This window comes from Cyclopterus lumpus, chromosome 10 (genome assembly GCF_009769545.1).
Source record: "Cyclopterus lumpus isolate fCycLum1 chromosome 10, fCycLum1.pri, whole genome shotgun sequence".
Taxonomy (NCBI): Eukaryota; Metazoa; Chordata; class Actinopteri; order Perciformes; family Cyclopteridae; genus Cyclopterus; species Cyclopterus lumpus.
In genome coordinates this window covers 9,929,838-9,953,652 of record NC_046975.1, presented here as the reverse complement: position 1 = coordinate 9,953,652, position 23,815 = coordinate 9,929,838, and positions in this window count along the sequence as shown.

Here is a 23,815-nt window from a genome sequence, read left to right as displayed (position 1 = left end):
GGGATACTAGCCTAGAACAGTGTTCAATTTGATTACGCAGTTCATGGGGACTGCGGACTTTGATAACGGATTGATTTATTTTGCAGGGAGCTTGAAATAATAATCCTCGGCTAAACCTTCATTGCCTCCAGGCTCAAACTTTTAATAACGTTATGAGAGAGATGAGAATAGTGCATCACTCCAGGCCTGGTGCGGCTCTGCTCAGCCAGCCTGTACATTAGGCTCTTCCCGTGGCTGTTGCATGATGGGTTGTTTGTTTTTGTGTGTTGGTCGGTGTCTAAGCCATCCAGGAATTTGCCCTTGGGTTTATCCTAAAAGTCATACATCTACTTAAATTGCCTTTGCCATGAATCATGGTGGTGTAGAGTGTTTACAAACACAGTACCTATTTGTTAAAGCTACACAGTCCCTATCATAGTTGTGTAGTATATTACAAACCAGAAGAGAACATAGGGGGTTTAGGCTTCACTGGCTGCAACCAAATGCAAAATTAAGAAAGGCTGGGATGACGGCACATATGGGAGATTGTGATATAAACAGGCTGAAACTGGCACTGGGGGCTCATAAAAACTGAATGGAGACTTTGTGTGAATTATTTATATCTGTAGAGCAAAGACCATACGGACGCTGCATTCTCAATGAGCATGTGTGGACATGAACATAATTGCTGACATGACAGTCAAACCGCAACTATAAAAAAGATAGAAATCCGGTCAAGATTTGGTGATTTAAAGGTGAAAAGATATTTAAATATCTAGGGTACATTCTAATAACAATGTGGATTGAACCAGTGTAGTCGGAGAGGGCGTAGTACTACGTAGACCGAGTATGCCTGTAGAGGCAGTGGCCCCCGGGGGCCAACAGTATGTACGACTCGCGCCAACATACTGGACGCAGCGGCTGAGGCTGCAACCGCATCTCAGCTGCTGCACGCCGGATAGCGGCTGAGCTACCCCATCTCTGTTGCCTGTGGAGCAGGCGGGACTCTGGTGGAGTTTGCAAGTACTTCACGTTGAATCAACCGGATCACGAATCTCGAAAGCCTGTATTTTTCTCCTCCGCAAATCGCCACCTAACGTGGTGAAGGAGTTTGAGTGGCTCAGTGATCCTTATTATTATTATTATTATTATTATTATTATTTATTTATCTTTAGCTTTTAGGATGTTATAATTATGTGAGTATTATGAAAAGCGCTATATAAATTCAATGCATTATTATTATTATTATCCTGAGGCCAGACTAAGTTCAAATAAAACAACCTTTCTTCCTTCCCTTCCTTTCCTTCTTACCTTTCTTCCTTCCTTCCTTCCTTCCATCCAATAAATCAGTCAAAAAACAAAGATTAAATAACATTTAAGATTCTTCAAAACACAACATTTGCATATTAATCACTGATCAGCGTTCCCTGATTACTTGTATAATCCAATGAACATAAACAGATATTTTTATATAGTTTTTATTTCTAAACAAACAAAAGGTTTCTTCAAGGCAATAAAGTGAGTAAATGGTAATGTATTCCTTTAAAATCTAAGTCAACATATGTCCAAGAAGGAACAAACAAGGAAATAAATGCTGCTTCTTCACAAAGTGAAGCGTCAATGTCTCTCATTACCCCGAGATGGGGCCAACTCGTTGCAGAGAAACAAGCTCAGGGCTCCCAATAATTCAGCGTAATGGTGAGTTGTACTTTGATGCACTTTATATTTGTTTTTATGCCAGTAGTATCATTTTATTACATCATATTTGGTATGTCATATTTGTCGCACACACCGTGAAAATATTGTCTTATACGAAACCGATCTGTGGCGCAATAATGGTTGGGGTCCGCTGATCTAAAGGAATGTTTCGACATTTGAGCAATATGCTAATGAACTGTCTTGCTGAGAGTTAGATGAGCAGATTGATTGAAGTCGGTATCATAAATATGAAGCTACAGCCAGTAGCCGCCGAGCATAGCTTAGCATACCATAAAAAAACGGAATGAATTATTCATCTAAATGACAACAATGTAAAATCAAATCAATAAGCTGAGCAGAGGTTGTGTAATGGTGCGTTCACACCAAACTTTTTGCGATTTTTTCACGCGACCAGATCCTATGCAAAGTCAATGCACAGACGCGTTTGGTGTTTGTTTTATTTATATTCATATTGAATGAGTATGATTTTTGGAAAATGAAAAGCACACGGATGGTGCAGAGGAAATGCGCTCGTTCTCTGGGCCGCTATACATTGGTGGAATCAAATATGTACCTTACCCATGTGTGTGTAAAAAATGCTGATATGAAATATTAAAAACAACCAGTAGTCAATGTGCAAGCTGCCAATTGAATGGTGATTTAAGATACTCTATTGGGTTCATATATTTTTTTATCTGACTCTAAAAGAGTTCGTGCCTCACCAGTCACGGACCTCACCGCACGTCACTGGGCGGCAGCACTCACTGTGCTGTATATTTGTATTATTAATATACAGTACAAGCTTATAGATGATGTCTTTATAAGGGCATGTTGAGAACATGATTTACAGAGACAGAACACCAACCTTGCGGTTATTTTTCCTGTCAACACATGCAAAGCTGAGACGTTATTATTGTTCTGTGTTTGCCTTGGACAGACGACCTCTTATAGCGGTTTTAGTTTTGTTCTCAGGGCTGAACTTGCTGCCACAGTGCAGACTAGACTTACTAGACTCTCTGAATGTGGGTTTTTCAGATCCTTCAAGGACCTGCTACACCGGGAGGAAATCTTGCAGCATGCACTCCATCCGTACCAGTGGCATAGCTGCATTGGAACTGCTTTCTGCACCGTGTACTATTGATGTGCTCCAAGGCCTCCGATCCTGAAAAAGGACAGACAGCCTTCAGATTATTTCGGGATTGTTAAAGAAAACTCGCTGAAAGTGACCTCTGGAGCTGGGACGAACTGCAGAGGGTGATAACTCTCTTACAAGTGACCACTTGCTTGTTACACGTAGTCATTTAATCCATTGTTCATATAAATATATTGATTAACTACAGGGAAGTGAACTTGCGTATGATTTTAGACTATCAAATTAAATATCATGTTCAAAAGGCATCAGTGTGCTGATCGGACCAGTGCTAAACTATGAGATACTATTTGCTCATACTACCGCCCACACATCATATCATTAGGTCGGGGGATGAGATAGGTGTCTGGCCTTATACTCGCTATCATCAGACGAAGATGTGATTATTCACCAGCCGGCGCCCCGTCTCCACACGACCACAAAAGCTCATTACGATTGATAACTGATAGCATCGCTTAATCATGACTGGACAAAGGCCATGGCCATCCAAACAAGTCCCCCGATTGAATTAATGGTATTCATTAAGCCCCCAATGAGAGCCTTTACAGATGCCGCGACCTTATCGTGCCACTTCATCTTCTTGGAGATTGACTGAGGTAAAATACAAGCTCAGGGAGGGACAGAAGGTGGGAGAAAGGAAGAAAGAGAGAGAGAGAGATTGAGATTGGGGGAAGATGAGAGAATGAGCGCCCAGAGAATAGAGAAGGAGAGGACTGTGAAGTATCAGAGCTGTTCATGTCACCGCAGGTGGATTGACACATTTCCACTGGGGGGAACGGTTCCAGTACAGATTGTCCCAGAGCAGATTACCATCAACGTAACCGTGACTTGAGCATGCTTGAACTAATGGCCCTCCAATGGCATATTTCCTCAAAAGTCTGTTGAAACATATGTGAACAACATTAGACATTCCTCATTAATAGGACTAACCTGAGGCGTAATATCAACCCAGGGACCCCAGACCTTGAGTTGGAGGACATCTTTCAGCTGCTGCTTTAAAATCAGCACGAGCATGAACGTGCATGCCTGTAAAATATGAATCATTTACAGCCGCGCCCAACTGCTTGCTAACACGCTGCCGTGCTCTCGGCCTCCCCGAAGCAACTTTGAACCAGCAGCTCAGGAATACACAATGATTTTGACCCCTGAGGTCCAAGCACAGAAGGGATGTGATGTAGTTAAGGCAGCGTTGCACACTGTTCACCCCAATGGTAGGCCCGGGTGTGAGGTCGCGGCTGACTGCACTCTTCTTGTGATGGCGCTTTGGACTTGGTTGAGGCTCTGCTGGTTAGTCCAGATGCACTGCAAGTTCTGTGGCAGTCGTGTCACAAATGTACTCTGTGATCCCAGGAAATGTACTTTTTGAGAGCTTAAGGCAAAACAAAGATATGTGACTCTTTGACAATGTACGAGGAAAGTTTGTTTTGACATTAAAATGAGCATCCAACTACTGTGATAGACAAAATCAACATAGTTCTACAAACTGTACCATAAAAATATATTTTAAGAAATGTCCACTTTCTTATGTACAGTATTTGGACCTTAAAGCTGTGAACTGAATGTCCCATGTAGCATTATAACATGAGGCAGGAGGGCGAGTGCACTGATGTATGCAATCAGCTTCATCATTAATCCAGAGGCTCTAAAAACCATGATAACTATCCACAGACACCCACAAAAACATGCTACCATCATCACCAGCCACGGCAGAGATACGTGTGAGTTAAATTGGAGATTTATTGTTGCACACATACGCGTTCATTCAAATGAGTGTGAAGCACTTTGCGCCACCCATTTGAGGAACCCCTCACTGCTGTGTGGCACCCTCTGTTAAAACAGTGTCACCGCTCTGCCGGCTTTTGTTTGAACAGTAATTCTTTGAAGTGAATACATTCCTTTTTTATTAGGCTCTTGACTTACAGAACTTCACACATGAAAACGGACAGGGAGCACATGTGTGACAAACAAGCACAAGTCTATTGAGTTGCAACGTGTGTGTGTGTGTGTGTGTGTGTGTGTGTGTGTGTGTGTGTGTGTGTGTGTGTGTGTGTGTGTGTGTGTGTGTGTGTGTGTGTGTGTGTGTGTGTGTGGTGTGTGTGTCTATACAGACAATTTAGGCTGACACTTTTAAAGATTAAAGTTCGGGGACAAATTGGCTAACTGCTGTACACTGTAGTCATTCGTCATTGTCAGCAGTCAAGTCTGTGCACAAATGGCCCTCCCCCCTCATGAAACATATTGTTGATTAATTCATGTTTGGTAAACACGCAATTTCTTTCATTTAGTCACAGCTCCGTCTGTAATTACACAGAGGGATAGCTATCATAGAAGCACTCATTGTATACAGCGTTAGTGGGTCATCTGCAGTGAGACAGTAAGGGAGAGGGAGGGAGCGACAAAGTCCTGTAGAAACCCTTCAAGGTATCAGATTTGCAAGCAGCAGCAGGGAGCATGCAGGGGGAAATGAAAGTGTTGCAAGCCCTGTGAGAGCTGCTGAATGTGTTTGTAATTATCGACTGAGTGGCCAAAATGCTGTCACTAATAAACAAACATGCTTGGAAAAAGTTAGTCATCTGTGGGTGCAATTTTGTGGCATTTTATAGTTTAATCCCTTTGTCGTGCACATGAAAGTTAATGAGTGAACCTACCGTTTCTTAAGAGGCTCTGAAGTTCACGGGTCAAGCTACTTTTTTTTTGCCCTCTCCCTTTTTCTCTCTCCATTTTTGCCCTCCTCTACAGAGACTGGGTAAGACAGCCGCGAATCATCTGTGAGCCTATTAATTAGTCCAATCACTGGCAAACAGGCCGGTGTTATCACTGCAGCACGACAGTCTTTCAGAGCTGAAATTAATCCATGCACACTACTGTTCCAGTGCCAAGGGGAGTAGAGATTTAGCTCCACTGGCGCCGCGCATGGATAAATCACCAGCACTAAGCAGCCTGTAGCACTGTCATGGCAAAAGAAAAGGAGAGGGCAAATAAAATGTGCTGCTGTTTATGACAAAAACAACATTGTATTTGATGACAAACTAGTGATGAGCACTTTGGTTCAAAGAGAAATCGCTCTGCAGCTTAAAAAAGAGGGAATGATTGTCAGAACTAAAGCGAATAGAAACGAGTGAAGAACGTGTAACTGAGAAGAACAGAGATGCCAAAAAGATCTTCAGCAAACAAGGTTTCCTTTTATTGAGAGAGAAAGATGAATAGCAAAAAATGTCAGAATTAAGTGACAAGGAATGGGAACATGCAGTGATTGGAAGCGTGTGTGTGCGTGTGTGTGCGTGTGTGTGCGTGTGTGTGCGTGTGTGTGCGTGTGTGTGCGTGTGTGTGCGCGTGTGTGTGCGTGTGTGTGTGCGTGTGTGTGTGTGCGTGTGCGTGCCGTGCGTGTGTGTGTAGGCATGTTAGTGTATTGGTGTCCTCTGTGCACAGCTGTATGCCTGCCCAAAATGTTTCTGGACAGACTTTAGGTTGTGGGAGTATTTCGAAACTGTGTTTCCAGCTTAGACCCTGTTTACGCTCCTTAAAAATGCAGATGTTGGTAATAATCCTGCGTTTGCTCATTTATTTGGGGGGACTGCACCTTGCTTTATTAAACCCATCTATCACTCACAGCTCCTGAATCAATGAGATGCAGAGGAAAGCAGTGTCAGCACAGAGGCACGCAGGGAGAATACCACCAGCCTGTACAAGTCAGAGAGCGAGGAGTATTGAAGCAGGAAGAGATCAAAGCATCTGTCACACATTGTGACTGCGTGGTGACAGAGGTCAGTCTCTTGTGGGCTTTCTTAAAACAAAAATATGCTCATGCCATTAACACTGTCGATGAGAAATATAGTTTAAATAATGCACCAAAAAATATATAGCAAAACCCCCCAAAAAAGTATCAGGTGCTACGTATGTATGTAAATAAAGACCTAAATTCAGCCAGGTAATTAATTTCACTCAATCTGTATTTAGTATTCAGATATGCACTGTTATCCCGTATGGGGCTCATTGAGGGGAACCAGGGGTGAACTGCTTCAAACCGAGCCCATCTGGAGACTCCCTCCCTGGGATTCACTCTCCTGTGGTAGAGAGGGCCACATCAACCTCTTTTCCACAGCTGCCAAATCCACCGCCCAGCCTGCCAGGCACTTGTTAAATAAGTCTGTCTCCGCCTGCGGACCTGAGCAAAAAGGAACTATGGAAGAGATCTGGCTCAGCAGAGGGAGATGAGAGAGTAGGGAGAGAAGAAAGTTGGAGAGCAAAGTGAGAGTGGGAGGGGAGAAATGGGCGGGAGGAAAAATATGGTTTGCGGTGAGAGGCGAGAGAAAGAGTTGCTATGAAGTTGCTATGAAGAGAGACATCAAAGGCTCAAGATTGTTTTGTAGTTTTTAGTGTTGCTGCTAATCGGCTAACGGAGCCTCCTCTTCAACTGGAGGGAACGGAGAGGCAGAGTTTTCTCAAACATGTTAGGAGAACCTCCCTCCATCACTCGAGCTGTCCGTCGCTATGGTCAACGGTCGGTAATCTGTCAGTGAGTTATGAGGCAGCCTGTTTATTTATCCACACTTTCACCTGAGGGGGAAACTTGAGGCTACACACTCAAGTCAGACTTAAATATGCATTATTTAACATAATTATTTATTTTTTTCCTCAATTGGGGGCAGCACAAAACGTTGTAAACACAAAACTGTGATATTAACACCTTCTGAAAGTTCATATGATGAGCATGTCTGCAAACAGTTACGCATCCAACAGACAGGAAGGAGTCGTGTGACTGGTCAACTGAATGTAAGTCCAATATTCGCTCTCTTTTTAATCTCTTGTTTTGACTTCTATAATCTCCTGAGGGAAATATCTGCCTCTTTAGCCGCTATGTGCTCCGCTGGGTTTACCAGCCCGTCGCTAACTGTGTTTGTCTGTGTTTGGAGCTGGGCAGGTAGCAAACAGACGGTTAATCCTTTCAAGCAACTGCAAACTGTACGCTCAGCCCAGTCGAAGCTGCATTATGAATTACATTCATATGGAAAACGTATTTTGTCATGGATTACGTTTGCTTTATTACAAATAAGTTTCAATGAGTCCGTAAAAGAGGAGGAGGTTAAGGTGGTGCATGAGTCAGAAAATGTGACTACTGTTTGTGTCCCAATTACTTTTGTTGCCTAAACCCCACCCAGTTGTTGCATTGTTGTGCCATTTGAAGCCAAACCATGATGTTTTTAACTAAACCTAACCAAGAGATTTTGTAGTATTTTTGTTTTGATTCGTTTCAATTTACAACCTTAACCACATGTTTAAAACTGTTTAAAACTGTTTTAAAACTGCCATCTGGGAGAAAATCTATTTCCCTAGAAAGATAATTGCAAATGCAGTTTTGTTTTATGGGAACGTCATTTTGTTCGCAGACCAAAGCAAAACATTGATAAAAATAAATGCTAAAAGCTCCATAGAGTTGTGGGGAACTTCCAAACTTGGTGGTGGCTCTGTACGTTACCAGTAACCGTTCCACAAGACGTCAGTTGAGCCATGGGTAATATGAAAATATTGATTTGTGCAGCTGAAAGTCACAAACTAAGTCCTTGACTGTTTTGAGACATACTGTCCGAAGATATGGACTTGGCTTGAGACAAGAAAGACATTCAGAACAATTTTTATCAACAATTTTGAGGCACTACATCTGCGATATTATTAATAATTAATCTATTTTTATAGACGTATTAGTATGTGCTATTAAAGAATGATGATTTACTTCTTTTTTTTTAAATAGCTCCACCTCGACGAACTAGAATAATATTATTCTACATCATCAATAACAATCTAATAATACTCAGTGCTGCATCATGAGTACTTTTACTTTACTTTTACTTTGATAGTTTTGACGCCAACACTGCACTTCAAACGTCCACAACAGAATCACGTGGTTGTTAGTAAAAGGCAGCAACAGTGGAGAAAACTTGGTGGGAGGAGTAAACAGACATGTTCATCATCATCATCATCATCTCTCAGCGCCAACAGGAAATCTCTAGGGCATGTTGCAGAAGCCTCACACACTCAGAGGCCTTGTCTGTGTTTATCCAAGGGTCAACACCCTCTTGAGATGAGCTCACTGGAAGGTCAGTGCACACATCACCCCTGTTACTATCATATAACCATCAATCATCGCCCTAATTCAAGTCTATTGCTGTCAAGTCAGGCAATTACTAGGGCCTAATTGCAGGTAATGTCAGTGAAAGCCCAAAGTCAACCAGAGACATGCAACAAACTGAATGCTGAATGTGGACTGAAAGCAACTTGGCTTACAACTTGATTCCTAATGGCTTTGTACAAGCATTCGGTAAATATTCAAACAAACAAGCCACTCTTATCTTAGACTTCCATGTTCAACATTTATTCAGTTGAGTTCCGACACATTCAAGAATGGCCTAGTGAGAGGAGCAGTGAAGTGCCTAAAACAAACATTTTGAGAACAGAGACAAAAGCTCTAATTTCAGAATTTCGAGGACTTCTATTGGGCGCGATGGTCTTAAGGTGCCATGACGCTCATCCATAAATCATGCAATCATCATCAATGCATATTCAGTGAGGCTGTACCGCTCCGTGTCTCTATGGGAGATTAGAGGGAGCCCGGACTGTGACAAAACCCAGCTGATTGTAATGAGCTTTTTTGTGGCTTCCTGCGCTGACAAAACAAGCCTAAATTAATCATGATACCAACCTCCTACTGCGGCAAGGAAGCCCTAAGCTTCCATCGGCAGTCCCAGTTGTAAATTGGACCCTGAGACAGACGTTTCCTTTGATGCAAAGTGAATTAGGCTTCAAACCGCTTTGATTTAAGTCATTCACACTAAATCGGTGGAAGAATATGTTTTCAATAATTGGCTTGCCTTTATGAAACATGACTCGAATGGTTGCCGTTTGTTTGTTGCACCATCTGCAGTGAAAGGCGTTAGATAAGTGAGAGGGATGAGGGAAGAAACAGAAGCAGAGATACACACTGAAACCTACAGCCGGTATCTCAGGAAGCAAAATGCCTGTGTGTGTCTTGTGTGTGCGTGCATTTGTGCACTAAAATGTGCGGGCAGAGATTTGTTATTTTTTTACTTTCCATCTCCTTCTGGCAACATGAGACCAATTCATTATTCCGCATACATGTTGGATTTTCAGGTAATGACCAAAGTAAAGTATTGTAAATCTAACTTCTCTTGGTCACTTTGAATACTTGTTTGACACATAATCCTTCGTATATTGAATGAACTCCCTGTTCGTTAGCCTTTAGTTACTGTCGCTACGCCTGTGAAGCTCTCCGTTCCCACCTGACTCATGAGGCAGTTCACACAGTTCACAGTGGTGAAGGTGGCAGATTTACCACTCAAAGTTCAAAGTAGTTTTTGAAACAATGGCTGTGATCTTTGACGGAGACAAAAGCCATCCCATTTAATTAGCTGTAGCTAGCCAGCTAATTAGTCTAAAGTTAGCTCCATGAGTTGGTTGAAAACTCTTGTGTCCGACTGGCTTTCAAATTTTTCTTGCTGAGTTCTGCGGCAGTACCACTCTACACGTCACATGCACACTGCGTCAACATGTGGAGAAGTCCAAAGACTGCCAGACCTGCCCTGCCTAGACATGTTGCCTTGCAATGACCGGCATGTCAATCGCTGTCCGTGAGAGCGGATTTACTGAATGGTCAATTCACCAAAATAAGCACTGACTGCCTTTTAGGTTCCAAATAATAACATTCAAACGCAAACACACCTGAAAACCCTTGACAGCCTTTTAATTGCACTATAAAATCACTTCCTAATTGTACTGCAAGCAGTGAGAAATGATGGTCCAAAGTTAAAATGACAGCAGCTGCTTTAAATGTGTGTGTCCTTTACCTATCTGATGATGAGAACATCATCAGATAGGTTAATGACATTACCTTATCAGCTGATTCACCAGCTGGAGGTGTCCTCCTAGTCAGGGATGAAGACACTGTTGGGGTTTCGATTTGACAGGAAGCCGAGGACACGTCTCATCAGACTCTTTAGTCACACTGAGAAGAGACGCTCACATCCTCTCTGTCTAACTTATACTTGCCTCATCATTCCATTACCTGGAGTGCCAGAGGGCCCGTGGGACAGGACCCATCTCCACGGGAAGCCAAGAAGCAAGTGAAGGCAAGGATGAAGGCAGGTAAGCAGTGGACGAATGGAACATGAATATATCAAACATATTTGAATGTCTCCTTCTCTGGCAGATTGCCTGGTTTGGGTGGATTTCATTCCAGCCACATCCCTTCAGGACAGACTTGGTCTTCTCATTTTAAGGCACATCTTCCCATTTTTGCATGTTTAACATTTTGTGATAAGAGAGAAACTGGGTCACACTAGCACTGTCTCATTCCAGTCACATAATTTCAATGGAGGGAGAACTTTTGAGCGTTTGCATTGGGGTGATGAAGTTTTAATTCAGGGAGTGAACTTTGGTAACAACTGTTTTCTAGCGGGATATGGAAGGATTTAGTGTTTGACCACTTACACAACCGCTATGGGAATAGAAGGAGGGGGAAATAGTTGTACAAATTACTTCTGCCCCAAGACCCATTGCCTTGAGGACATGTTATCTAATACAGAATCTCACAGTTGCTGCAAAAGTTGGAGAAATATACACATCCTGCTGGTTCAATATGAGAACAGGGATGCCCCAAAGTAATCTTCTGAGAATGACCTACACTGTAGCACATGAATAATGTAGAAAAACCATAAAATCGCAAAAAAAGAACTTTAATGGTTTTTCCTCGCCCTATACAAACTATCCCAAGAGATGTCACATTACAAAAAATCATATGGAAACAGCAGCTAGCCAAGCAATATGAGCCATAATAAACTTGCTGACTGCCGTAAATATGACTCCCATCTCACAGTTTTAGGTTCTACTGAAAGCCACTGAACTGTAGACTATACAAGCTGTGTCAAGGAAGTGTCAAGGAACTCGATAACCATGGTAATCAATGCAGAATTGTCGTTTAAAAGAAGGCTTGAACAAAGATTTCCCAGAAAGGGGGAGCAGGAGGAGGGAAAATGAGCGGATGTGTGAAAGAAGGAGTAGGACTGAGAATGAAAGAGGAGAGGAGGGGTGGGGTGGGAAATAGAGGAGGCAGACAGGGGCGCTCAGACTGAGCCATTCTAACTGAGTGAAGACTATAGGCAGCTATTTGGACGGCATCCAGACACCTGGAGCTGTTATCAGGTTGCAGTGTGTTGGGCTTTCAGAGGGTTGTGAATGGGAAGCCGGAGCTCAGCACTAACAGGCATTTCGAGACTCTTTTCCTCTGATGATAGTGGCGTTTTTAAAGCAGGTCAAGCTGACAGGGCAGCAGCCGGGACCCCTGTGATCACTCCTCTTCAAGGAAATTTGACAGAAGGAGAGGATGACTGGACTGTTTAACCGCTAGCGCAGCTCCTGGAGCCACATTACACACACCAGGGAACAGAACAGTTTGTTCCAGCCAGTGAAACATCGGCAAGCATGCGCATCAAGTATCAACTGTACAGAGACACTTACAGTAAATAGCTGTGCAAACAAACAGACGTTCTTTTGAGCGTTCAACATTAACCCACAGGCATGGTTACAAGTATAGTAGAGTACGTTGTATCAGGTCTCTTGAGAATTTGACTGCGTGTCTCAATCTAAAAATCGGTAAAATACAAAACAAAATCCACATATCACGAACCTTCGCCAAGCAACGTAACATTTTGACTAACGGCCTGATTAATTTGCATATTTTAGTTCAACATTCTACGAAAACAGCAAACAGTTATTGATGGTGGCTAGCAACCAATATGTCTGGGCTACTGAAGTATGGGTTTACTAAACTTACTCAAGTCCTTACGGAAGAACCAGAAACACAAAGAGACTGGGGACCAAAATACTGAGAGAACAAAGTTGCACAAATTATTTTGTGTCTGCATTCTGTAAATGTCTTTTAATTTACTGTAGTGTCACAGTTAAGTAAGCTTGTGTTAAGTTGTGGTAAATTGCCTTTTCCACATTGTTTTTAAAAGACCAACAATTTAATTTGGACACCAGATTTAGGGTTCTAAGTGCTTACAAATATTGCCTGCTTTCTCTGGTATGTCGGTCTGGTGTGCAAAGAATAATTCTGGTTGAGAAGTTTATGTGGCAACTTAAATGGATCAAATAAAAGCATCATATTCAAACACAGGCCTTTCAGGGACAATGTAAACCCCGGCCTGCTATAATGGAGTGGTCCGCTCCTCCGCGACCTTCACTGGTTACCGGTAGTAAACATTGGTACCGTGCTGCGAACAGATCGGGTCTGGTCTATATCCAGGACATGGTCAAACCTCACACCCCAGCTCGTTCACTTCGCTCGGCTTCTGCCAATCGGCTCGTAGCTCCGTCACTGCGAGCTAAACACTCAACAAAGTCACGACTGTTTGCTGTCCTGGCTCCTCATTGGTGGAATGAGCTCCCCATTGACATCAGGACAGCAGAAAGTCTCTACATCTTCCGTCGCAAACTAAAAACACATCTTTTCCATCTATACCTTGAATAAAGAAAGTAGCACTTTAGTAGCACTTAAACGGCTCTTACTGATAGCACTTTGTAGTTTAACTTCATTGAAGAAATTGTACTTTCTCGATACTTGTTGTTCTGAGTTGTACTCATGGTTGAATGCACTTATTGTAAGTCACTTTGGATAAAAGCGTCAGCTAAATGACATGTAATGTAATGTAATATATAGGAAATATTTAAATCCTTTATTTAAGTAATACTGATACCAGAATGTGAAAATACTTTGAAAAATGAGTAAAAGTAAAAACAGTCTGGCTACTAATGGCGATGAACGTATGCATATATGAAATCTTTCAACCAACAGTGATTCCAGATAAAAAGAACACAATGAAAGCCTGCCAGCCATTCATCTTCTGCTTTCCCCTCCAGCTGCACAGCTGAGGAGGAAGAGGAGAAGTAGGAATATTTATTTTCCAATGAGCATTTGTCCTTGGTTCTATCAGTCAGTGCTGATTGAGCCTTTTTGTTTCCGCTCATTCCTCTTCTAGTCCCTCTGAAATGCTAATATGGCAACTTAGGTCGCCAACGTCAGCCTTTCTCAGCCTTCGCCTCACGCCTCACATCATTACATCTTCTGGATGAGATCACTCTCTGTCTCTCTCTCTTGATGTGTGTGCACAACAGAACTGAGTTTGGTTCCGGCTTGTTTCAAATATCTACAAACTTAGGAGAAGGTCAGCGGTCATGTAGATGTTGCATCCTCCAAGACGAGAGGAGAACAACAACATCCACATACTGGTAAACACTGCTCCTCGTCACATTTTCGACAACGCAGTGACCTTTCTTTGTACCGTTCCGAAAAGAACCAATTTCAGGCAACTTTATCCGCTTTGCGTGTGGATGAAAACTCTAATTTCAGCTGTTTCTCAAAACAGTTCTTTCAGTGGTACCTGAATCCCCGGGGTCCTCACCAGAATCCGAGAGAGACCAGTGCCTTAAATATCTGAACACATGGTGCCGAATTCTTCCTGATCTTTCACATCCTCCTGACTGACAAATCCAACTGTGTCACTCATCCAAGTAAAATGAATGTGGTGACAAATAAGAAGTAAAAAACCTCTGTGTATGAGTCAAAACCCAAAGAGAAGCAGAATCAAAGATCTGATGGGGCTGCTATCTAAACTGCTGACGGGCCGAGGAACTCTCAAAATCACACTTCACGTTATGATTACAGTGTGCCACGACTGCACTCTATCGGATCTGCTCTTTGGTTGGCTGAGTCCTTTCCCAGTATCTATTCTAATAAGCGGGAGAGTTAATCGAGAGCATAGACCAACACAGCTTCCCCCCCTGGGAGCAGCCAAGCAGTGCTGCTGACTGTGGCGCTGACAGCCAGAGAGCATTAAGCACAGGGGTACTCCCGCCCAGTGCAGGGGCTCAGTGAACCATGACGGTGTCATTTCTTTTAATAGGGCTTCTTTCTTTCTCTTGCCCTCTTTTTTCTCTCTTAAAGTCTGTTTCCTTTTTCTCTCTTCTTCTTCTTCTTCAGCTATAGTTTCTTTCTCCTCTGTTGTATACTGCCAGCCGTGAACCCTTCCCAGCCGCCTATAGACTTCCTCTTTGCTAGCTCTCACATCCTTTCTTTCTTTAATCCCGGCCCTCCTCTTGCCTGTTTAGAATGCAAGACGTGGGGATGCGGTTGTTGCCGAGAACCCCAACGGCGTGTGGGGAACTCTAATTGGTTTGCTTAACCTTCAGAGCACAATGAGCAGGCTGTAATGAAGGCTCATGATTCATGGCCAGGTAATAAAGCTGAAGAGGGCCGTTTACCCAACATAACACACACACACACATACCTCAAGAAGCTCTGAGTAATACACAGCTGCATATGGGATTTAACACAACATCAGGAGTGTGTTGTCAGACAGGCGTATGGTCCCTAATAAAGCCTTAAGCTATTCTGCTGAGAGACTATTGAAAGGCATTCCTTCTTGGCAAGTGATTTTTTATCAAAAACATGCAACCAACATGGCAACCAGGTGCGGGTAATGTGAACGCTGTATGCTAGAATGGAAAATTATCAGGCCATGTGACAGTGGATGACATAAATGTAAAAGTTTTCAGGGTGAGCGGCTCTGTGACAGACCAAAGCTACACAGGTTGCTCACAGGTTACGGACGGCCCACTCCTTCCATATGTACAGTAAATGTCTTGTCTCGCGGCTGAAAGCCAAGCTAAATTGAATGCGGTATGTTCAGACAAAGGCTTTTCAAAGGAGACGGCATTTAGATCGCGCACCCTGATAAGACACAATGCACAAGAGCGAAATGAAACTTGTTAGCACCACAGGGCAAAGCTTCACACAAAGCTGAATTAGCTTGTGTGTGTGTGTGTCTCTGTGTGTTTGTGTTGTGCATGTTTGATGAGTTTTTTTAATGAACTGGCGGACTCCTGGTGGATATTGCTGTGTCAGGGTATAGTCTGCCTTTTAAGGGCCTCTGAATAAGTTATGATATTTGAAGAGATAATGAGATAGAGGGCGTGAAGGAGCTGAGATCATCAGCAGAAAAGTCTTAATATAAACTGACAGCTGCAGATTGTAGACACTTTTCAAGGTCAAACTGAGATATCCAGAGCAAAACACTTGCAGAGATTCTGTTTTTGTGTTAAATGTGAGTTTGTTACAGGCTTTGGAAGGCACTGGTAGGGACTTTATTAAGGTCTTCTTTTCAACTTTTCTCGCTGCCTTCTCCATTCAATGTTAACATATTTACATCTGACCTAACCCCTAAATAATTTGAGCATATAACAGAATGCAAAGACTGCATGATATCAAAGCCCACTTCTATTAGCTAATAACATTATAACAATATGACTGCTGTGCTGCCACCTACATTTCATATTGACTCTCCTTCAGGCCTGTGTATCCACAGACACACTGCAAATCAGAGGAGCCCTGATGCTCTGGTGCACAGATGTGCTGTGTCATAGAGGTGCAATGAATTATGGTCATTGTAGTGTAACAGGCTTTCAGGGCTTGGCAGCATTAAATCTCGATAGTTTGAAAACCACATCATTGAGAACCTCAGGCTTCATGTATCACGGCACCTGCAATAAATCCAAAACAAAGGTTTACGTATTGGATTGTTAATTTAGCTAGTTACATCCTGTGATGTATATATTCTTCTATAAATAACAATGCCGTTGCTGGGTCAATAGACTACCTGTTTCTACTAATCAATGCCTGTAAAAATGAATGTAGAAGTAACCTTACCTACGTAGTTTGGGGTGATCGGAAACACTCGAAAACATCTTTGAACAATCGAGTTTTACAAGAGACAAGCGCTCAAGGTAGAGTAACTGGTTGGTTTGAAAAAAGTACCTGTGGTTAACTTCCCCACCTGCAACAGAGAGCACTGCACAGCTGCTTCCCGAAGCCTCTCTGTGGAAACCATCCAGGACTATTTCCCATGCAGTGGATTAGTTGGATGAGACAGCCCCAAATAGTTCTGGGGGCAGCTGTGCTTGCTATTTTTAACTTTTTAAAACTTTTTTTGAACTATAAAAGTCATAGGAAGTTGTAGCTGGGCAGTTCTTACGTATCGCCAACACATACTCACCCCAAATGCGTCAAATAGTGCAGCTAGGTCAGTGGCACTGAGCTTCAAACTATGACGCTCTATGTAACTCTCTAGCTTCATGCATCTCTGCTAAGTTTTGGCTTGGGTGTACAATCATGTGCTCAACACGCTGAGCTGACCGTAAACAGGCCAGAGGCTGTGCGGCTGTGTGTTGCAAACTGTCAGAAATATCCCAATTATTTGCACATTCAAAATGTGCTGTCTACACGTGCAAATAATGCTCTGAAAACCTGAATAATATTGGCATATCCCACATGTATTAATCTGAATGAGGCCTAGTTCGGAATATCCAAACCGAATATGCTGTTAACATGACCCATATCGTATATGTTGTCATTTGGAATAATAGTGGAATATTATTGTGCCTGTAAACGTATCAGTGACGGCGTGTAAATGTTTTTTGTACGTATGTTTTTCGTATGTATGTAAACGTATCAGTGACGAGTGACGTGACAAAATGTCAACTTGTAGTTCACAAGACAGGAACTGCTGTCTCCTTGATGAAAGTCTGTGTTTGCTTGACCCCTTTCACCTGCCCTGTGTCGGCTATTTTGCACTGCCACCACAAAGATGACATGTATTTCATCATTAAAACAAGTGCCAGAGAGGACCTTATAATAGAAAAAGTCAAAGGACCTTTTTGCATTTTCATGACAACTAAGTGATGACAGTAGGCCATATAATATCGAGGCCTTGAACTTGCCTCTTTGTTGCAGATGTTCCTGTGTCAGAGGAGGTATTTTATTTATTGGAGTCAATAGAATGAGTTCACGATGATGAAAAACCTGTTAAAAATGGTTCATTTCCCATGTCTTCATCAACAGTTTTATTTCTGGGCCTTAAGCCTCACGCGGGCCCACAATGCCATGTTGTCATACTGATAGCATGCACCTTGCTTCTTCAAATAATTTATCACCGATTGTAAATAATCTTTTGTTGAACACCATGCTTAATTTTCATCCACCACATTTCTGCCCAGATGCTGCAATTATGAGTTTCTTAGCCAAGCATACAAACAACACTGGAAGGGACCAGTTGTGAGGCCAGTGGTTTTTAATTGTAACCTGGGGCTTCTGAGGTAACTGGGAATTTTCCACTAAAGGATTCTAATTTTAGTCATCCTAGTGGTGCGGTGTGGTCAGTCCACCACTTTGATCCAGACTGCAATATATCAACAACTATTTGATGGATTGCCACAAAATTCTGTACATGTGTCCATTGTTCCCAGAAGATTAATTCTACTCTATTTCTCGCACAACCAGCAGGTTGACGTTTGTGGTTTTGAGTAAAATGGCTCGACAACTACTGGCTGAAGTAACATTTGACAAACACTGAGACACTCGTGTCACCCTGAGGACAATCTGGGAACCCATCCACTCTTTGTCTGACAATGGATGATACGTGCTATATTTATGGGGTTCTGGTGTAGCCAGCGGATATCCATGCTAAGACTTCCTTTTTCACGACTGCTCATTGTTTACATCAACTTGAGATGCAAGACTGGAGTCACAACATGTACCGGATTGTTTAATAAGTAGCCAGTTTACAATCTCATTTTAAACCAATTAAAAGATAAATCATCATCACACGATAGCCCAGATTGCATTTTGGTCATTGTGTTCCACTTCTTTTGCTCTCCACACGGACTGTTTACCTGCATTCACCTGCTCAGACTACAAATGTAAACCAGAACACTTCCGATGCCAAACTGTTGTCTCTTTGTTCCAATATGAATGTAGAATCTTTTTTATAGAGATTACCTCCAGGATGAACTTTAATAACTATCTGACTTTGTATTTGTCACCATCATCACAGCAAAAGGTGTGGTTTATGACCAAATGCCTGCACAACAGATGACATTAAATCCAGCCTCAGCTGTATTTTATGTTCAGTGCTGATTAGCTCATGTTAGCATACTAAACTAAGATGGGGAACATGTTTCACGTTATACCTGCAAAGCATCAGCATGTTAGCATTGTCATTGTGAGAATGTCAGCATGCTGCATTCGGCCTCAAGCACCACAGTGCATAGGTCCAGGCTCACAGGGCCACCAGTAGTTATTTCATATGTGGTTCATTATCTTGCCGAATATAAATATAGAAAACTGTATATCCCCTTTATAAGCCCTAGACAAAGGGAATTCTCTCTGTGATTTATCGTATTTTAAGACTATATGCACTCACAGGATTTCTCTCCTCCACCCAAACCAAGTAACAAAGGTGAACACAGGCCCTCTCCGAGATATTTCACCAGGAAAAGACTTAGCAGTGTTTAATCTATCCCCTCCATTATCCCTCTGGTACAGTATATAAACCATCACAAGTGAGACCGGAGAGTGCTGTGTGTAGTTTATGATTTATTATTATATAACATGACGTCTGGGTATCGAAGTACACATTCTTCAAATGGTTGCCTCTTGCTGCCTTTTAAAGCCACTAAAGTGTGAAGGTGCCTGTTGCGGCAGCTTTAATAACGGTCTTTTGTGTTCATTCATGTTTTTAAATGAATTCATGAGTCCATTCTGAGTTGATGTTGTTGGATGGGTGTGCTGGTTTTCATTCTCTCTGGTGAACACAACAGCAATTACTTTTAGTGGTCGGCCTTTTCACAACTTCCATTCACTATTTTTGAGCCTGTCCATTCAGCGGAGGAAGAAGTGGATCGTTGTGTTTAACTACAGGCATTTCCCAGTGAGTGCTCGAGTCATTCATCATGTAGAGCACAGGTGAACTCACCCCATGAGGGAAAAAAATATGAACACTGAACCGAGCAAACAGATATTTTTCTTCCCAGCAATGACTGTGGTGGGAAGGTGAGAATAAGAGTGTAAATCGAGGGAGACAGAAAAAACAAAAGACGGTTGACGGCTGACAGTATATGAAATGGACTGAGGTCACTAGGTCCTGGATAGGAAATGGAAAACCCTGGCATACGAGAGTGTTAGATTATCATGGCATGATATCATTGAGTCAAATCAAGGAGGTGACATTGCAAAAATATTCTTCCCATTCCAAACCAGGAGTAAAAATAAGCAAATAAAACAAGAAAGACAGAGAGAAATAACAAACACAGCAGCACCGAGAGAAAGGCTGATGGGTAGATTACCTCTGGGTTCACCCCAGGAGTGCCTCTTCATCATGCTGTTGGTCTGGCTTAGAGGTTTTCATATGGGTAGTGACTGTTTATTGAAGCTGGCACAGGTGTGAAGATGGTGGCCTCACTCGAGCCACAGCGGCGTAGAAAAACATCCAGGGAACAGGGAGAAACCATCATCCTGGCACATGTAAAGGCTCAAATAAACATGTATCTCACTCATATTTCACCTCTTTGGTTCATACCGTATAGGACATCCGAAGTATACCAGTGTCTGTAAGAAGATAGTGTAATGTATCTCTGTGCCTGTACCTGCTCAAGGCTACTGAGCAATTTGATGCCTTAAAACCCAAATTGTAAGCATTCCTCCGATGATGGAGTTGGCAGCACAGCATGGCAAACCTGAGTATGGGTCACAGTATTCTTATTCATTACTTATGAATGCTTTCCGCTGACGTGTGCACCACTGTCATGTTCTAAATGTAAACACAATAGAGCCAGACAAACTCCCTTTGTGTTGAATATTTGATTAAATCTGCTTTTTTTTAACAAACCTCTTCTCTTTTTTTTTACAGTGTTGTAAACCACAACCTAGCATATGAGTTAGCTAGTGCGTATACTTCTTGGCTAATATGATGGTTCATATTTTAGGCGGCTATAATCAATTGTTTTATGTTATAAATGGATGTGAAAGGGTGCCTCATGAAGATGAACTCACAGTTAATGATCTGTCTTTCAGCCTCACAATGTTTCGGGTTTTCTGGGTTCACTCTCACAGCGGACACCGTGGCGCTTTCGGCTGCAGCCAGCAGTGAAAGCACTGTGATAAACACACCGTACGCTTCAGTATTTCGCAGCTAAGGTGCCAGATATTTATCTCTGGCATTGGTGGAGACAAAAAACAGAGCTCAAAAGAGACTATTTAGTCATCGGGTGACTAGAAACACAACAAAATAATTGTTGCTCTATATCTTCTGGATGTTTAAATAGGCATCCGTTTGCTAAAAACTTAAACAACTCAGTTATTGCAGGATTAAATACTTAAAATTAAGTGGTGTGTTACTTTTGTTCTTTTGTGATCCTTTATGAAGCGGATCCAGCATGTCTGTATTGCTCTGGGGTTTTCTCAGCTCCTCACTCCATGTGTTCTGTATGTCTCTCAGGTTCCCTGCTTTTCATTAATAAATACGATTACAGAGCAGTGTCTCTGCTGATGGTGCTGCAGTGAAACAGACCTGGTTGCTCACAGAGGAGTACTGCTGAGCTTGAGGCAAGGCAAAGAATTACAGCCTGTACAGCAAAACATCACTGTTTAATAAATTGCCTTAAACAGTGAAAACTTGGCGCAGGGAAAAAAAAATAATGATTTAGGGACAGAAACTTTCAAACTTCAAGTACGAAAAGAAAGTTCAGATGTTAAAGTTGGGCAATTTCACAAGTGACTTTGTGCAATGTGAAAGGATAACCAGTCTGCTGTTTGCTTTCAGCTCATTGTTTTGGTGTTAAGGCCAGAAGCTGCAGAGCTCTCATCATCTCTCGTCACTTCCAGCAGCAGCAGGCAGCTGTTTTTAGAGAGAAAGCTCTAGAAACTACTGTTTTAAGGCCCTTGAGCACCTATTTCTCTCTAATGCTACTAAATACTTTAACTGTACTTTTTACCCCTCTACTTTTTAGATTTCAATTGTTGCATATAAAAACATTGTTTCTATTTATTAACTATAAAGCATTCCAATAATGACCCTATGTATACATTGCATGTCCCTGCATGTGTTTCCTGCCTATATATACACGGTTCCTGTTAAAAAAAGACAAAAAGGCTCCCAAATGTAATGTTAAAACAAAAACAGTCAATGAATAAGTGCAACCCTAAACTGGTTATTGTTTACTAATCCCCATGAGCAGGGTTACCTTGAGAAAACAGACAAACCCACCCTTTACATGCTAGAAAAAGGCCAATAAACTGCACCAATTCTGTGCAGAATGAGAAAAATCAATTAAGTTTACTCTAAGTGTTTCTACACAGAGATCCACACAACCAAATGGAAGCAGCGAGAGCGACGTGAGGGTATACAAAAGCAGCACAGTGCAAAGTGAAAGGCAGGGAGAGGACTCAGATCTTGATAAGGACTCTTCTTAAGATAGAAACCCACAGCGAGAGTGAATTCATCATTGTCTGGGGAAATGGGAGACGTTGTTCAATTCACAGGAGATTTATAGGTAGGCAATCAAATGCCACGGCATATCAATTAGACAAGGTTACACCTCCGGAATGCAATGTGCAGAGACAATGAGGTAATGTAAGGGGTGGAGAAGTGTAAAACAATTGACTGTGAGGCTATTATTCTGTTAGTTATAAATCATTTGAGCTAATATTTGATTCCTTATGATTGATATTGAAAGTTTAATTGATTAAAGGTTGGGAATGGAGACATTAACAGACAGCACATCTTTAGTTGAGACCAAGCAGACCATCTACCAACAGCGTGTAGAAGTCATGAGCCTCAGCCCAACACTCAACTCCCCAAGGTAAAATATAAGAGTGCCTATTCGTCCTGCAAAACTCTATCATCTGGCAGGGAAAGTCTCTAAATCTTGTTATAAGCTCAGAGAGGATAGAGTGGCACACCATTTATGAACGCTGTATTGAGGCCCGAGGGATGGTATGAGAATTATTCCTGCTTTTTTTATTTATTTCCGATGCCAGAAAAACAATCACAACAACAAAACTGGTTTTAATTGTCACAGGCTTTACAGTTGTGTTGTTGGAAACAAAGCAGCAGATAGGGAGGTGACTCAGACGGAGGCATTGTTTGACCTTCGCCTCAAACAATGTCAGTAAACTCCTCTTTCCACAAAAAGGACACATTATTTCCAATTTGATAGAGCAAATAGCCTCAAGCCCCTATATATTCACTAAACATTTTCAAAAAGGGCTTTGCAATCATCGTAGATGCATGTGCCTAACTATTCCAGTCCTGAATTATCTGCCCCTCAAAGTCATTGTGCCTGCTGCTTGGAAGAAAAGCGTGGACAACGTGCTTAGGCTGAGCCCCCAGTCACAGGCCCTATGAGGGTTACTTTGAATGACTTTCTCTCTCTACGATTTTACTATCTTACACAATGGAGAAATGACTTCCAGGGAAACGAAGCATGCTTAATATTGATCAACAGTCCACAGAGAAGTTATATAAAGATACATAAAGCATAAGAAAATGAGATGTTCTTTAAATGTCATTATTCACCCAATATGCAGCTGTTTAAGTTCAAGATCATCCGGACACTGGTATGCAGTGTTATTGATGTATGGCTTGGCAATGCTGCCCTTTAGTGGCAGCTGACTATAATCACTTTTTTCTGCAGATGCGTTGGAGGAATGAAACATATTGCGCTGAGGAGAAATATGGCTGTGATGCAGTGGTAAGAGCAGAATCAATCTCCAAAAATATAGCAATACATTCTCACCTTCTTATAGCAATCAACTTCATGCTGGCAACATTTCACAGTGATGAAATACCCATATTCTGATCCCCATTTCTCTCCCTTATTTCCTTCCACAATGTGTGAAAACCAGCGATTCGTCAGTGAGACAGGGTGAGCTCATATCATGAAAGAGTGTACCTCTCTGTAGGTCAAGTGCACTCAAATGTCAGCTTTTGTCCCAAAGAAATAAAGACAGATGTTTTGTGGCACTTGCCTGAAAACAAATCTAAGCTGGTGATCCATCAAGCCCCCAAGTTTCAGCCCCGCTCG